Source organism: Heloderma suspectum, chromosome 2 (assembly GCF_057233095.1).
Source record: "Heloderma suspectum isolate Gila_16-S chromosome 2, 16-S_ref, whole genome shotgun sequence".
Taxonomy (NCBI): Eukaryota; Metazoa; Chordata; class Lepidosauria; order Squamata; family Helodermatidae; genus Heloderma; species Heloderma suspectum.
The window spans coordinates 56,489,543-56,507,911 of NC_139459.1; positions in this window are offsets into that span (position 1 = coordinate 56,489,543).

Here is an 18,369-nt window from a genome sequence, read left to right on the forward strand (position 1 = left end):
GATGGGAGATGTGGTCCAAAACATCTGGAGGATACTAGACTATCTACACCCTGCCATACAAAATTAGATCAGCCTCAACAGATTTCACTTTTTCCTTCTGATGCCAATATTTCATTAAAACCTGCTGACCTATAAGAATAAAAACATGCATTAGCAGCATACAAAAATTCCAAGGTCATGCAATAAAAAAGCCCATAAGACAATGAGATCTTTGTTCACTTCTGTTTTCTGTAAGCAATTTTAATGTTGCTTAGTGGTTGGATAAGATGTACTCATAAATCTGTTATACAATGTTGATGTTGTTGTTGTTGTTTTTAAAAAACCTTTTGGGATGTGTATTGAGTGTGACTGTGCGAGAGGAATGTAGCCAGATATTCTCCTATTTCAAAATCCAAACCAACAATGACAAAACCATTCTTTGGCATTAATCACAATGGCTGTGTGGCAGTGTGTTAACCTGAACAATCTTCAAAATAAGCACACAATAAATGGTAAATTGCCTCAAATAGCCTTAACAAATCGAGATTTGGGTCAGAATACACTGAAACAAAGAAACTTTGTTCTCCCTCTTGCAGATCAATCCTTTCTTCAACCTATGCCCATTGAATGGAGATAGATTCAGTCCTAGGTTTCCCCACTCGAGTGGAGTCCAAAGATACCCCACTGCTATGTTACACCAGATAAGTTGCCGCATCAGCATCACACTGCCAGTGCAAGAGGCAAAATGGGCAACATTTGGAAGCAAGGTGGGGGACATAGCAAATTGCCTTATACTGAGTCAGGCCATTCGTCCATCTAGCCCAGTATTGTCAACACTGACTTGCAGCCGCAGCTCTCCAGGGTTTCAGGCACGATCTTTTCCAGCCTTACCTGGAGAAGCCAGGGATTGAACCTGAGGCCTTCTGCATGCAAAGCAGGTGCTCTACCACTGAGCTACAGCCCCTCACCTCCAAAGAGGGGGAGATGTACAAAAGACTTGACGAACACCCCAGCACTGACTTAGCACTGACCATGCATTGCACAGCACTATGAAGTCGTGTGTTTTTAATCTAGTAAACATTAATGAAATGGCAGGATAATACAGGGTGATAATAGCCCAGCTGGATGACTGTGATAACACTGCTGTGAAACCTGACGTGGATGTACAAGACTGAGAACATGTTTCAAAAGATCACAAAATGCTGTGAGTGGGAGGAGGGATGAATGGTGATGTCACAAACATTGTCCAGTAATATTCTCTGACATTCCACAAAGCAATCACAACAGCAATAGGTACATGAGTGTCAGAATCCACCTGGATCTCAAACCTGGCTGTGAGATTTCCACCATGTTTATTTTGGTCCTGATTGCATCATTCAAATATTACAGTCTGCATAATGCAAAGCGTAAACCATGTAATTATACAGAAACCATCCATCTAGCAATCAGTAATTTATTTATTTTTTCTTAAATGATTGTTCATTGTTCAAATTACACAGGAGACAGAAAGGGCTCAGACCCCTTACCTTTGATAACAGTTTCCTTACCTACTGTCTTTAGAAGACTATTGGGGTATGATTTGGATAAAATTGGAGGCAGTCAGGGGTTGGGCCTCATGGATTTCATGAGGGACCTCAATCATCATGCCCCTCCTATAATTCAAGAACCACCCATACCACTGCATTTGCATCACTGAGGGTGGCTTACAGCAGCTTGAAAAACAATAACATTCCACAGAAATATAGAAGTCAACAAAATAAACACTATTAAAAACAAAGACAGGCACAGCAGATAAAAACAATTTTAAAAAGGTGTCAGCAACAAAAATATTCTATTTATTTACTTATTGATTACTTTTGTAAACCACCCAATAGCTGAAGCTCTCTGGGCAGTTCACAACATAAAATACAGCATAATAAAACATAGCACCAAACTTTTAAAAGTTTAAAACTACAGTGTAAAACCAAAGCAAGAAACCAGCAGCAGTGCAAAGATTTAAAAAATACAAGAACAGATTTTAAAAAGCAACAGAAACTGAAAGACTAAAATCCTGGGAAAATAGGGTCTTTATCTGGTGCTGAAAACACCACAGTGTAGGCACTAGGCTAGCCTCTCTGGGGAGGCATTCCACACTTGGGGTGCCACAGTGGAAAAGGCCCTCTTATGTATAGTATGTATAATTATTCCGGCAAACAATCATATAAACTTAGATTAAGGCCGCAATTGCAAACAGACTTAGTAGGGCAAGGGTAAGCAACCTGGCACCCTCCAGATGTTTTGGACCACAACTCCCATAATCCCTGGCCATTGGCCATGCTAGGTTGATGGGACTTGCAGTCCAACAGAGCACCAGGTTGCCTACCCCTATACTAGGGAGTAAGGCCCCTTGAGCCCAATGGGACTTACTTCTGAGTACACGTGCACAGGACTGCACTGCATGATCTTGATCATATGCTCTGCTGCACATGAGCTACAGAGCAGTGGATTGTACTGAGCTCCCCACTGGCAGTGCAAGCCTTTAATATGACAGCTTAACTCCTATGAGAGCAGCACTATTCTCTCTGTGCCAGCACAAACCTGCAGAAATTTTGTACTGTAAGGCATATGCATCAGCGGAGGTGAAGAGCGGTAGTAAAGCAAATGAGCTGAGCTAGCTAATTCAGCCCCACTTACTTGAACAGGATGCTGCTCTCATTGCTGTGGCACAAGCAGGCTGTCCAAGTGATATGATGAAGAGACAAAGATAGGAATCTGCCTCCATGAAAAATGAAAGAAGGAAAAGTCGGATATCATGTCGAATCTTCAAATTCTGTTCAATAACCATTTTGTCAGACAGGTATGAAGAAACACACATCACTTACAGTGAGGCTCCAGAGTCAGTGTGTGAACCATCTGGCAAACTCCCTAGCATTACACAGAACATATTTTTTTCTCTTGTAGCTTTCAACAATGTACCATTACAACAAGAATAATCCCTGCAGACCTGACCTCTGCTCTCTCTGCAATAGATTAGATGATTACATGGCTACAGCCCATTGGCTTTGGTCTGAGAACATGAACCCAATATAGACCTTGGAATAACTTTCTTCACTCAATTTTTAGCTGCCTTGTGGCTGATGGTGAAGAGCTCTCCGTTTGCTGCCCTTTCAGGATGATTTGGGTTGAAAGTGTCATGATAGCTGACATGTTGCTGTTGAGAGGAAGTTGGACTATTTCATGCAACAGAAGAGTGAAACCATTGCTCATAAGTACATGTGGAGAAGAACTCACCAAGATCCACATGTGGAGTAGGACTTCTTACAATTTTTCTTTTCCTGAACAGTAGCAGTAGTTGCTTTTGAAATCCATGGCTATCAGAAGCAGCTTCCAATGTCATGGAGGATATTTGCTTTTTAGGGGGGAAGTATAATGAAAGGCTGTTGCACAGAGCCCAAGTGCCTGCATGTGGCTCACTTCATGAAGGGCATGGTTTCAATAAATAGCCACAACAAATTCAGCCATGCATATCTGTACACTTCAAGCACCTAGAAACTCTATTTCACAAAAGATAACGCTGGGACGAGGGGAGCGGGGTGTGTGTGTGCATGAACAGCTGTGATATAGTAGTGGATTTTGAGGTGCAGGCGTTCATCGTGACAGTCCCTATAACCGTACCCCCAGAGAGAATCCAAAAAGTCAGGCTGCTGTGTTGATCCATATCATCCAGTTCTAGCAGCTGTCATCCCCAACGTGAGCACGTTTTATGTGAAGCTAATGGGTCTGAATTGCCCATTCAGGACCCAAAATGCTTTGCAGTACAATAGGGAACAATATATTATGGCTGGGAAAATTCGTTGCTCACCTCACCCCAGCTACTGAGAAACAATTGCAGCTAAGCTGTGTGGGAACAGGGAAGCCTGAGGGCAGAGGCAGGCAAAGTCAGCGCCCCTGCAAATAGAGCAGTGCCAGCGCTGTGTCCCTCAGAGTTATGAAATACCATGACTTAGTGCAATGGCTGCCCAGTATGTACGAAAGTTCCACCACAGATCTCGGGGAGGCTGAATGCCAGCGCATTCAGCCCCCTGAAATTGGTGGCGGAACGGCCCCCCGCCCCCCTCGGGACGGGACTTACCTAGGGCGGATCTTCCTGGCAGTGGCAGCTCCAGCGGCGGTTTGGCGGTGGCGGCTGCAGCGGCCAGTCTTCCGACCGGCTGCCACCACCACCATTTCCTGGTAAAAAACAAAAACAAAAAAGTGTTTTTTTAGCTGCCTTGTGGCTGATGGTGAAGAGCTCTCCGTTTGCTGCCCTTTACATAGCCTATCATGGCTAGATTTTAAAAAAACACCGTGATAGGCTACGTAAATGTTTATGTAGCCTATCACGGCTGATTAAAGAAAAACAAAAAAACACACGTGCGTACACAAATGGCGGTGCCCATGGGCGCCGCCATTTGCGTTCCTTATTTTGGCACGTCTTAGTCTATGTAAACATTTACGTAGACTAAGACGGCGAAAATAAGGGGAACGCAAATAGCGTAGATGCTACACTATTTACGTTCCCCTTATTTTCGCCATCTTAGTCTACGTAAATGTTTACGTAGACTAAGACGTGCCAAAATAAGGAACACAAATGGCGGCGCCCATGGGCGCCGCCATTTGCGTATGCGCGTGTGTTATTTTGGTTTTTTTTAATCAGCTGTGATAGGCTACGTAAACATTTACGTAGCCTATCACGGCTGACTGCAGGGATGCAAACAACGGCAGCTACGGCCGCCACCATTTGCGTCCCTGCTAGCCAGCGGTCGGATGTCCGGCTGCTGGCGGAGCCGGCCGGCATCTCCGAAGAATCCCTTCGGAACGGAGCCCCCCAGCCAGGATTTCGGGGGGAGGGACGGAACACCTCCCCCCCAGCATCAGCATAATCCGCGGAAAGGTAAGTACCTTTCGTACATCCCTACTGCCCAGGCAGCAGAACTAGTGGCCGGTTTGCTGCTTCAGTGAGGGTTGTAGCTGGCCAGAATTTTTCTGTCAAATCCTTGGTCCTTATATTATTGTTGTTGTTATTATTGTTGTTATTATTTTTATTTTTTATTTATTACATTTTTATACTGCCTAATAGCCAAAGCTCTCTGGGCGGTTTACAAAGATTATATGATTGCACCCATGAGGCAGAGGGAGTGATGAACTGTCCTTCATCAGACTGGGTGGCTCTCTCCCCCTTCCTCAGTTTTTCTGTTCCTGTAATGGCAAAAACCTTCGGACTTCACTTGGTAGCCTCAAAGAGCCCCACTAACTCCATGGTTTGGGGCCGAGAGAGTTCAGCTATACAGCTAGCTGACAAAAATCTTGAATGAATGCAAGTTCTCATTTCAGGCCCCAAAGAGCCGTGTTCTGTTAGCCATTCCTGCAAGGAAATGGCAAAGTCACGGGGTATTGCCAAATTCCTTAAGCAAGCCACATAACCTGACACAGATTCTGATGTCAGTTGCTTCCTTGACCTTGATACAAAGAGAAATCTATTCATCAGTTTACCTTTCCTAGGCTCAAAATGTTGCTGCAGAGTGTGAAATAATGTGTCCATTGGGGTATCTCCAGACAAGTCAGGAGCTAGCAAGTTAGTCAGCAATACAAAATAATGCTTTTCCACTGGCAATTGGAAAATATAGCCATCTCTTTAGCCTTGGCCTGCATACCTCTAACAAAAACTAGTTAGATATAGCTGGATATAGCTATAGCAAAAAAAACCTGGTTGGATATAGCAGGAGGATGCTTCAGAACCTTCTACAAAAGTCAAATCTGCTCTTTCTGGCATGGACGGTGGTGTTCTGGAGCCAGGTCTCACAGGAGTGCAACACAGAGCCAAATCCTTGTGGCATCATTTGCCACACCCTTCAGAATTTCCCATTCTCTCTGAACCTCACAGTATCTGGGGGGAAATGGATTTTCCCAGCAACAAACTATTGTTCCTGTTGTAATGCAAAGTGTTTTGCGGTGGCTTGGCCTTGAATGGGAAATTAGGACCCATTAGCTTTACAAAAGACCTGTTTCTGGTGGAGATGAAAACTGCTAGACATGGTTTGTTGATATGAATCAACACCACTGCCTGAATTTTTGGATTCTCCTTGGGGGTGTGGCTATGAGGATTCATGATAGGCACCTGGACTTCAAAATTTACCACGACACTACTGTACATGGAATCTATTTCATGGATTTGCTGCAGGGTAGCCCTTACCCTCTGCAACTCTAAGCTGTATAGAAATCCTTCAGGAAGAATATGCAGGATTCTTACTAGTCCTCAGGGCCAGGCCTATCATTAGACAGAGAGAGGCAGCCACCTCAGGTGACAGATGCTGGGGGTTGGCAGCAAGGTGTTGGAGGAGAGAGCTGTGTTCCAGGAGCCCTGCCCTGTGCCCACTAAACTAGCCTGCTGCCTTCCAGTGCAGTAGAGGATGCTATCTCATCATTAGTGTTGAAGAAAGATTCAACTGCTAGTCCATTCAGCTCTTATAGATGTGATGGAAGAGGACACCATCTTGTTCTTTGCCTCAGCCAGCCCTGCCAGTCCTGGTCACTGCTTATTTTAATAGAGATTCAGAGGTGTTCTCTGGCTCCCTCTAAGAACACGCACAGCTTCTTATGAATGAACTTAAATTTATTTATTTTGAGATTAAAAACTCAACTGGGGCCTAGGATCACTAACTTTAGTTAGCCATATTTCAGTAACAATGACAGCAGGGGTTCTTCTGCCCACACTGCTCTTCCTACAAATGTTAACTCTTCACCACATTAGTGTTTGCATGAACTTTACCACAATGGACAAAATGTCTGAGGTGGTATATGGCAGCTTCCTATCCTATTTTCTATCTTCGAAGAAGAAGAAGAAGAAGAAGAAGAAGAAGAAGAAGAAGAAGAAGAAGAAGAAGAAGAAGAAGGATTGCTGGTTTCACCCCAACAACTCTGTAAGGTAGGACAGGCCTAACTCAGCCACAAATTTTCCCAAAGTAACCCAGTAGCTCTCACCCAGGCCAATAGGCACTGTATTTAGCACTGAAGTTATTCAGATAGATCACACCAACTGAAGGTTGGATAAAAGTTTATTAAAAAAGGTAAGGGCAAAGGGAAAGGAATAGGGGAGAGGTGGTAGGTTGTACAGGAAATTACAAGCAAAGTCAAACAAGTACAAAAGTCTAAATGAAACCAAAAACACCAAACCTCAAGGCGCACACTCCCAAGAGTAAAACAATAAAGCTAGCTAGCCTATCCTATACATACCAAAGTATGAGCCTCTCAGGATAGCCATCGACCAGCACCACACCCTAGTACCGTCAGGGCCAGAAGAGACCCCCGCCCCTTCCTGTGCTGTCCTTCTGTCTAGCCCTAGCAACTCTAGGCAGATTTGAAGCACCCAATCCAAATTCAGTCTCAGGTCACCCCATCCCACCCTCCCAAGGAGGGTGCATCTTCCCACCAGGCACAGCTGTTATCACTTTCCCAATTGGGCAGAGCAACTCATGGCCTTGAGCTGCCAGGCTGAAAAACGACCAAAACTCCTCAACCTCCAGGTGCTGTGGTATACGTGACTATCCCAATGGCTCTCAAAAAACTTTACTCAACCCATTCTTGACAAAGAAGAAGAAGAAGAAGAAGAAGAAGAAGAAGAAGAAGAAGAAGAAGAAGAAGAAGAAGAAGAAGTTGTCTCTGTCATGCCTCCCTCGGACTCCTTCGAGGATGAAGGGGAATGGCACGCTCCCGACCCAGGGGAAGGGTCCAGCACAGAAGGAGCCTGAGCCCCCTCACCCCCTGTAGAGGTTCCAGGCCCAGCTGTAGTCTCCCGAGAGGATTCAGAGGGCAAAATGCCACTGACCCCTGCAGAGCGAAGGCAGCTGCATGTCCGGGAGCAGGATAGGCAAGCCTCTGTCCATTTAAGACAGAGAGGCTCTCAGAAGCAGGAGGGCTGATTGGATGCAGCTGCCTCAAGTCATGGCCGTTAAAAGGGATTGGCAGGCTGGTGTAAGACCGCTGAAGAGTGTCATGTCACACGCCGGATCTCAGCTTCGGGCCTTGCCCACTGCTGTGCCCGTGTTCTTGTGCATCTTGGACCTTGGACTGGACAGTGGACTTCTCTTTGCCTCAGTGCTTTGGACTCACCACCTGGGTAAAATATTCCCTGCTACAAGTAGGGATGGATGAAAGTCCCTTACCTGATCCCACAGCTTGCTTCGCGGTGGGGGGGAGGCACTCCGTCCCTCCCCCCGAAATTCTGGGCGGGGGGGAGGCGCCCCATCCCTCCCCGCCGAAATTCTGGCCAGGGGGGAGGTGCCCCATCCCTCCGGCCGAAATTCTGGCCGGGGGGGGAGGCGCCCCGTCCCTCCGGCCGCGAAACCTCTTCTCCTGCCGGAACGCAAATGGCCGCCACCGTTTGCATCCCTGCAGTCAGCTGCGATAGGCTACATAAATGTTTACGTAGCCTATCACGGCTGACTTGGGGGGGGGGGAAGCGCGTACGCAAATTTGCGTACGCGCTTTCCCCCCCCAATGTCAGCCGTGATAGGCTACATAAACATTTACGTAGCCTATCACAGTGTTTTTTGAAAATCTAGCCATGATAGGCTACGTAAATCTTTACGCAGCCTATCACGTTTGTTGTTGTTGTTTTTTTATTACTTGGAAATGGCGGCGGCGGCTGGTCGGAAGACCGGCCGCCGCCACCGCCGCACTGTCACCGCACCACCGCCGGGAGCCACTGCCGCCAGGGACATTCGACAAAGGTAAGTCCCATTCCAGGGGGGCGGGCGGGGGGGTGGACCGTTTCTCCACCAATTTCGGGGTGCCGAATGCGTTGTCATTCGGCCTCCCGGAGATTCATGGAGAAATTCTCCAACATCCCTAGCTACAAGCCACTTTTTCACTCCCCCAGCTTTGGACAGGTTTACAACCCTGTTATCAGCCTGTGATTTATTGCCACCAGCTGTGGTCAGCTGGCAGGAGCCGACAGTCTCTAGCTTTAATCCCACTAGTGTTAATGGAAATAACCTGAATAAGGTTGCAGTCCTAGGTAGAAAACCCCACTGAACTGAATGGGGCTAACTTCTGCATTAACATACTAAGGCTTAAGTTGTAAACCTGTGTCCTTGATCTTAATTAAGATGGTCTAGAGCTCCCAGCTTTGACTGCATTAGGATCATTCATCTTCTCTTCCACATCAATAGCCACCTTTACCTTCCTCAACATCAGTATTAATCCTTTAAGGGTAAATCATCATTAAAGGCACAATCCAATTCATGTTTAGCCAGAAAAAAAGGCATACAACTCCCAGCATGCCCCAGTCATGTATAGGGTTGCATCCATAGTAGTTAATACTTACTCTAATGATCACTAATATCTTTTCCATCCCACTTCCTCTATATATATACTTTTTGAAGTAAAGACATTTAATTTTCAAATTTGTAAATTATAATGTTAAAGGCTTCCTCTGTTTGCCCTCTTGTGTACTCAGGCCTTAATTCAGCATAAGTCACATGCAAAAAACATAAAAATGTTTTTTTTTATGAATGTTTACGTTCCCAGTAATGTGGATGGGGGATGCTTCTTCACATCTCATTGAAAGAAATGCACCCTTATTTAGGAGTGTATTCAGATGAGTGTTGGATTCATGTCTGTGGTTCCCAATCCAGGAAGGGATGCATGCACATAAGCTTGTTTATACATGGATAAATGTTTACATGTGCAGGTCTCCTTATCCAAATTGGGGCATCAGTATTGGCTGAGAGTTTCTAAATTGGAGTGCCGTCTTTAAAATATACATTGTTCCACAACCATAGCCGTCCACTATGCCATAAATGGTAAAGAATGAAATTCGTACGATACCATCTTAGAACTATTACAGTTTACACACGTTCACTGACTTCTATGGGAATATATATATCAAAGCAACTGTAAGAGACCAAAGCAAGCTTCCTAAGAGGCCATAATACAAATATCCTCAGATTTTAAGTAAATACTTCTTTGTCTATAGTATTTTGATTGCACATATGAGTTTTCAAAGGCAACACAATTACTTTCGAATTGCTAGCTATTAAAAAAACCATGGGCTGACATATGAGTGAATTAAGCTTCTAAAATTTTCATTTGTGGTTGTCTGGCACTACAGTGACAGAATCCATAATATCAAAGCAATGCATGCTGCAGCTGGGCCAATTCCCCCCCCCCCCATTCCTCATAGTTCAGACTAGATTTTGCAGATTGGGAAGTAAACATCTGCTATTCTGTCTGCAGCTTGTGCCAAAGCTGGTTAAACTCTTGACAGAGTTTGATGGAACCAGATGCAACATCGGTGATCAAACTCGCCTGTTTATCTTCTTGCTTCAATCTCCCTCCCCGCCTGGCTGGCCTTGAACACCAAGTGGCATTCCAAGAGAAAGTCCAAATGCTTTTCAAGTCTTCCCTTGGAATGCTTGAAAAACCTCAAGGGAAGTCTTTAAGAACAACCAAAATTCCCCCCTCCCCTTACTAGCAACCCTCTCTTACCTTTGTGAAGCAAAGGGGGCAACCAGCAGCTGGGAGGGATCATAGACATGTGCCTGTCAGCCTGAGTCTAAGCTGAAAAGGCATATGATAAGGAGTGTCCTTTTCAGCTTAGAGTCAGGCAGACCGGCACACATGCCTATGAGTCCTCGCCTCTTTGCAGAGGTCAAGGTGTCACTGTTTTGATGACAAATAGAGATGGGAGTGGTGCTGGTAGGAGAGGGCTGGTAGCAATAGTGGTCATGATATTTGAAATGGACCATATCCTTTTGCATAGGGGAAGTTTGAATATGAGCCTCACACTCTGTAGGTTTTATGAGCATCCAGTGCAAGCTCCAGCTTTGGGGGGCTCTTGGGCAAGACACCCTCGAGGGGCCCCCTCCCTCAGTGAGCCTCCCTTCTCACCACAGTTGTCACCAGCTGCTATTGCTCTTCATCCTTGTTCTCAGCATCGCTACCACTTGCTTGTTTGAAGGCAGAGAGCCATTAAACAAGTAGGTTAGGGGTGCAGAACCTCTGGCACCCCAACCCAGCCCATGCCACCTCCATTGATTATACTGGCTGAGGCTTATGAAAGTTGGACCATGTCTCCACGACCATGGAAGGAGAAGTGAATGCAGGAGTACCGGATTTTTTTAAAAAAGGAGTCAGCTTTGCTGCGCCTTGGTCCATACAGGGCTCCACAAGCGAGTGCTCCACACCAGTAAAAATGGCTTCACAGAACATACTTCTGGGTGGGGGTGGGGGATGGAGTGAATGTCATCTGACCAGCAGGGGCTGCTCAACCAATAACAGAGGCTCCCCCCTGCTCTCTCCCCCCTTTTCTCCTTTCCCCTGAAGCTCCAGATGCACTTGCATTTCAGGAGCAAGCATCATTGACTACAGTGAGAGTTACTTCTGAGTAGACACACATATGCTTGTGCTGGAAAAGATGGGGGGGGACACAGGGATGGGAAACCAGCCCCTTTTCTAACCACAGGATCTGTATAAGGAAGGTGTGAAGTAGTTACTTCCTAAGTCAATAAACCAAACCACAGAGAATTGCAGGTTTGGTGAAGTGCTGTACAGGCTTTAAACTTCAATTCACGGGGATCTCTGTAAATTCTGATGTGGGCATTCAGGGGACAAGCCTTACTGAGCATAATGGGAGTTACTTCTGAGTAGACACACATATGCTTGTGCTGGGAAAGGGGCGTGGGAGAAAACAGGAATGGGAAACCAGCCCCCTTTCTAACCTAACCGATACTGCACAGGATCTCTATAACGAAGGTGTGAAGTAGTTACTTCCTGAGGCAATAAACCAAACAATGGAGAATTGGAGCCTTGAGATCACCCTTTAGCGCATTTAGGGAATGTGCTTTAACGTTTGCTATGGCAGGCAGGGATCTCTGTAAATTCTGATGTGGGCATTCAGGGAACAAGCCTCACTGAGCACAATGGGAGTTACTTCTGAGTAGACACTAATTGGTTTGTGCCGGGATGGGAAACACAGAGGAGACACCCCTTGACCAGGGTCACAGTGAAAGGCATACCCCTGGGTAGGGCTAGCATACCCGAGGTCAATGCAGGGGTTGGGGCACACAGCAACTATACCGCAAAGAACCCAACTTGAGGAAAAGAATCAGACTTTAAGCAGTCTCCGGAAATCCGGGTTTTCCCTGATAAGCTCCGGGGTGGCTGCTGGATGGGCACAATGTCATGTATGCCTAACAATGCAGCTGGCTTGGAGTAAATTGCTGGCAGAGACACCCCCCTGGAGTCCAATGTCATCTGGAGGGTGACAGATCCCCCACTCCTGCCCTGCTTCAATGGGCAAGAGTTCTTGGGGCCAAGAAGCCCTTCCATTGTTGCCATCCCCCTCCTAGAATGCTTGCTCAACATTTCACCAGAAAACTCAAATTTGCCCTGTCCCTGTGGAGGTGAGTTGCTACCCATGATCCCCTTCCTGCATGACTAAAGTCCAAGGGTGAAATCCAAATGGCTAGGAGAATCGATTCTGCTAGCTTGTGTCTCTGTTGGCTTGAAAACAGAACACAATATTATATTGTCAACTGGGATGATAGATATGAAGGGAGGAAGCATATTGCAACTTGACAACAAAATGACAGTTTTATATGCTGCGCTTCCAGTAATTAAATAGCTCTCAGCTGGAAAGAGTAATGTTAATTGCCTGGATACAAGTTGCCAGTTGTGAGTGTCCCAACTGCTGATGAAGCCAACTGGCTTCATCCTTTTTTTCTGGCTTTGCCTCTGATGTGTCCTGGCTTCTTTTCAGGGCTGCCTTCATGCGGACGATGGAAAGGAACTGAAGCTGTTTAGGGTTCTGTCTTTGACTATGGAGGCCATTTGACATGGGCTGGCATTTTGTGCATGCAAGTGTCTGCCATTGCTAGCTTGTAGTTTAATAGGTACAAAGGGTGAGGAAATCAAGATCAGTTTGTACATGGACCACACTTGATAGCAATTCCTGCCAGAGCTGTGAGCAAATGGCTTCTTGAAATTCTCTACCCTATTTGTGGCAGGGAATTTGGGTGGTGGAACATTTCACTAAAGTTCTCCAGGGGGAGAAGAACATCTCCAACAGTTTCTTAGGGCTGGGGCTCACCACTGGCAGTGCCTCACCTGTCTCGCATCCCATCCCAGCATTCTCAATCTAGTACACAACCACCATTTGCACATGTATGGGTGCAGTTGTGGTTTCTCTAGTTGCCCATCCTAGTCCCTCCCTTTCCTTCCCCTCAAATGGATTTTGATTTCAACAGGACTTGAATCTTTGTCCTAGGAATAGCTGTGTATATTATACATGCTTCCTCCCTAGGCTCTCCGTGGACTGCCTATGCTTCCTTCCCTGTACTGGGCCCCATCTACACAGAGACGCTTTCTGAGGCAATTCCATTTAAAACTGGTTTTCATGAATTCGGATTTGCTCCTCCCATGGCACACATAGCCAGTAAAGCGATGTATACATAAGGGTGGGGGGACCTGCTTTCGCAGGGCAAATGGCACTTGAAACCTCATTAGTTTGGGGTTGTGTGGTCAGAATCCCGCAAGTAGAAGGGAACATCATCAACTATTTCTGCATAGGTGTGGTAAAAGGTAAAAGGTGTCCCCAACCAGTCGTGTCCGACTCTAGGGTGCAGTGCTCATCCCCGTTTCTAAGCCAAAGAGCCAGCACTGTCTGAAGACGCTTCCATGGTCATGTGGCTGGCATGACTGAACACCGAGGTGCACAGACGCTGTTACCTTTCCCGCTGAGGCGGTACCTATTTATCTACTTGCAATTTCTTGCTTTCGAACTGCTAGGTTGGCAGAAGCTGGGACTGAAGATGGGAGCTCATTCCGTCACGCAGCACTCGGGTCTCGAACTGCTGACCTGCCGACTTTCCAGTCTGCCGTTCAGCATCTTAACCACTAAGCCACTGTAAGCAAAGAGTAAAAAAAGGCATCCCCAAAGCAATTCCCAATTCCCCTTTCTTCTCTCCAGTGCTGAGTAAGTGAACTGAAGAAAATATGATTTACTTCCAAGTAGATGCAAAAACAAAAGGCAAAACAATTCCCAGCTCCCCACCCCTTATGTGAAGGTCCACCCCTCCAGATAAGCAGAGATTTAAAAGAAAAGGCAAAGCAATTCCTAACTCCCCAGCCCTCTCTCCGCTCCCGTGCTGAGTAAGTGCAATTGAAGACAATGTGAATTACTTCTGAGAAGACATGTTTAGCCAACTCCTCCCCTCGTGTCCACACTTTGATGATGAAATCTTCTCTTCCGCCTACAAGCACTGCTTCCCTCAGCTGGTGCCTAAGTCAGTATTAGTCACGCAGACTCCCATACTGCACTGAAGTCAGCGTGAAGGGAAAATCCATCACAAAACGTCTTCACAAAAATGCGGGTTTTATGGCATGCAAATCCATGGTTGCTGCAGAGAGGGTGAAATGTCATATGCCACAATTGTGTGTGAGTTGTAGTAGCACCAGAGTAAATCTCTTGTGTAGATCCACCCCTGGTCATTCAAACAGATGGTCATTTTCATTCTGTGTGGATTTAGGAGCTTTGAATCCCCCTGTACTGAAATTCCTAGAACCCTTCCTGTTTCTGGACTCTTCTGGGCTCACTGTTGTGGTTTCTGTTCTGAAAGATGGGTCATGTCTTGCGTGTGTCTGCGTATCATAATATCATGGAAGCATTTCCCATTTGCAGTGTATGGATTGGTTCCATCCATGTCTGCCTGTTGTGAAGGTGTTGTCATTTGCTGCTCTATAATTGGTGTGTTCCAGTCGTGTTGCCATGGATGCTAGGGGGAATGTCTGGCAGAGTTGCTATGTTCTCTATATTTTGGAATTCTGTTCTTCTCTACTTTGCTGATTTGCTGGACCCTAGGATTGCCTGACCCAAGTTAAAGAAGTCAGAGTGTACCACAAGACTTTCTGTTTATCGCTTTCATTGATAGTAGTCCAGAGAGAAGATTAAATAAATTGGAGCACTACTATTCTGTCTATCTGTAGTAATATATATTTAGTACTATATTATTATTATTATTATTATTATTATTATTATTATTAGTTTCGTAGATGCCTTTCCCAAAAGAGACTCAAGATTTAGAACAAAATTAAAACACACAAAATTTAAAACAGGTAAAACAGCTATAGTGATTGTATTGCCCTTGAAAAGAAAGAGAGATAAAGGGTTAAACTTGTCAGTGCTAGGAAACCAAGTTTTATTTATTCATTATGGGTTCTCTTTATTCTGGCTTCCCACTCCCCCCCCCCTTTTTTTTTTTTTGCTTCTAGTTGTTATCTTCATTGCATGGTTCTTCAGTGATAAGGGTTTTGCTGTGTCTTCTTCATATTATAAGCTGGGTTGATTCTTTCCTGATTCGTGTAATGGTCTTCCTGAAATAGCTATAAAACTGAATACGGAAAAAAGGTTTAAAAAAATAAGTTTAAAAAATGGCATGCACTTGAGAAACATGGTATAAACAGCATGCCCAATTTGCAGTATGTTGCGCTCCTATTTCAAAGGATATGCTTGAAAGTATTATAGGTAACGAACAGCATGAAGAGATGTGTGTTATACTGAAATCATTCTTACTTAATCCTGCCTGTCACCTAAACTCAGAAAGCTGGGTGCTTATCGAAAGGCCACTTAAGTATGGGTTGTTTGTTTTTAAAAACACACACTAGGTGTTGGATCCAGACTTAAGTCATGCATAGAGTAGATCCATTGAAATCAATAGGGCAAGTAAGTTATAACTAACTTAAGTCCTATTGATTTTAATGTGTCTGCTCTATGCATGACTAAGTTTGGATCCAACCTTAGTACTATTATCAGAAAAGCCTCTGTACCATTGGAAAAGTCTCTGTGCCACGATATGTGAATGGTGGCTCAAGTGTCTGTTTTGCTCTGGGTACATGAATTTGGGACTTTGATACCTGTATCTGCAACTAAATGGACACTTATTGCCACTATTGGCAAGCTGTTTAGATACACTAGTGTTAAGTAGACTCCTGTTGATTTCTGAAACAGAGTTCATCATTCTGGTGTTGCTATCTTTGCCAATGAGCTCCAGATCAACTGGCAATAGATATAGGGAGATTTAAAGATCATTGTTTCTGTAGGCTAGTAACGGCTCCCCAATACTCACAGTGAAAGCTAGCAACACTGATTTGTTTAAACCAACAGATGCAGGTTTGGATTTTCTTAAGGAGCTCAAACAAGGTATCTTCACCCTTCCATCTCTTTTGATATGTTTAAATCTCTGCCAGGCTAGTGAATGTGGCAATGAGCATTGGTTTGGATCCTGAGATAAGGACATTCACAGAAGGAAAGTTTCCCCTTTCCCTCCCCACCGCAGACACTTACAGCCCACCGAAAAGCCCCTTTGGAGGGTCTGGGGCTCCTCAGCAATGTGGAACAGGGAACACTGCAGGAGGGGAGAATTACCCCAAATTGTGATTGTGGACAATTGCCCCAATAGCCCCCCAAACACAATTCCACATTGTTTGGGAGAACCCCCAATCTTCCAGAGAGCCTTTTCAGAGGGTGTAGGTGCCTTTAAGAGGGGACAGGAAACTTTCCTTCACTGACCTACCCACAGGTATCTTTTCCCACAGGACTAGTGGTGTTAGTCTGTTACAGCAAAAACTGTTACAGCAAAAACAAGGGTGTTGTGGCATCTGAAAGTCTTAGCAAATTTAAGGTGCTGCTGGCCTCTTTGTTGCTTAAATTATTTTAAGATTCAAGTCATTAACTTGTTCCCCAGGTTGAGGAAGAAAATAGCATAATCTCGAATTCTACAACATCAGGGTTTTCCACCACAAATTCATTGTATGCCAGAGCTTTTCTACATGAGACCTTTATTATGCACTCATCATTCCTCACTCACGGTTGTTTCTGGATGCTTTTGATGATGTCATGATCCTCCAGTTTCGCTTCTGTTTTTAAAGAACATTTTTGTGGAGGGGGAAGTGGGGGCAGGGTTGGAGCAGGGAAAATGTAGTATTTTTTTATCCTGAAACAAACCCCAAGTCCCCACTAGTGTAAGTGCATTATTCCACTATACTACAGGACCACCTAGAAGTTATGTAGGGGAAACTATGGAAAGGCAGGAAAAGAAAAGCTCTTTGTGTCTCAATTCTGGGATGAAACCAGAACTAGATACAGTGGGTTAACCTCCTTGTTTTAGGGATGTACGAACTGTGTACCTTCAGTGCCGCTTGACTTCCGCAGTTTGTGGCCAGTGCTCCGTTCTGCCGTTCACAAGGCCCTAGAATTCTCTTTTTTTTCCGCTCCGAAAATTATGAAGATAAATCCATACTGAAAACCGGAATTCCGGTGCCCAGCCATCTCCATGAGTCTGCATAACTTCCATAAGAATCTCTATATTTTGTAAATATTTACGTATTTTTTAAAAATTGAAATCCTCCGTCTCTGTTTACTTTCAGCCAAAACAGTTCCTCTTCCTAGGGGCTTCCCAAAAGAAGGCTGTCTTAGGTGTGCCTGAGTGATAAACTCTTTGTTTAAAGCAACTAGGGGTGTACAAAACCCCCTTACCTTGCATCTGTGGGGGTCTGCAGGGGGGAGGTGATCCGTTCCTCCCCCCTGGAATCCTCATCGGCTGGCTCCGCTCCGCAGCAAGTCCACAGAGCTACCAGCCAGCTCTGAAGTGCCAGCGATAGGGCCGCCATTGCCTTATTGCTGGTGGGTCGGAGTAACTGCGGCCGCAAATGGCGTCTGGGACACCATTTGCGGCTGTAAAGGCCTTAGTTTAAGGTAAATGCAGCCGTAAACCTTAAACTAAGGCCTTTACAGCCACAAATGGCATCCGGGATGCCATTTGCGTCCTCAGTCAATCTGCTCTGGAGCTGACTGGCGGGGAGGATCCGGCCAGCGAGGATTCTTCTTGGAGGTGCAGGTAAGAGATCCAATCCTCCGCAGACTTCAGGGGGCCAGATACAATAGAATTGTCCTCATTGGGGTCTGTAGAGGATTTCTCCAACATCCCTAAAAGTTGTTACGCTGTTTTAAAGAAAGAAAAAACCTTTTATAATGACCGTGCTGGTCCTGGAGTGGCATGGTCATTTTAAAAGGTTTTTTCTTTCTTTAAAACAGCATTGCTTTAAACAAAGAGTTTATCACTGAGACACATCTAAGACAGCCTTCTTTTGGGAAGCCCCTAGGAGGAGGAAGTGTTTTGGCTGAAAGTAAACGGAGACGGAGGATTTCAATTTAAAAAGAACATCCACAAACAAGGCAGTGAGCACAATTCATTTTTTTTAAAAACTTACCTATTTATTATCGGAATATACTACACTGAGTTTTTATTTATGAAAATTCCGCGACTCTTTGCGGACGACGAAAAAAAAGCTGCATGACTGCTGGCTCCGCAGGTA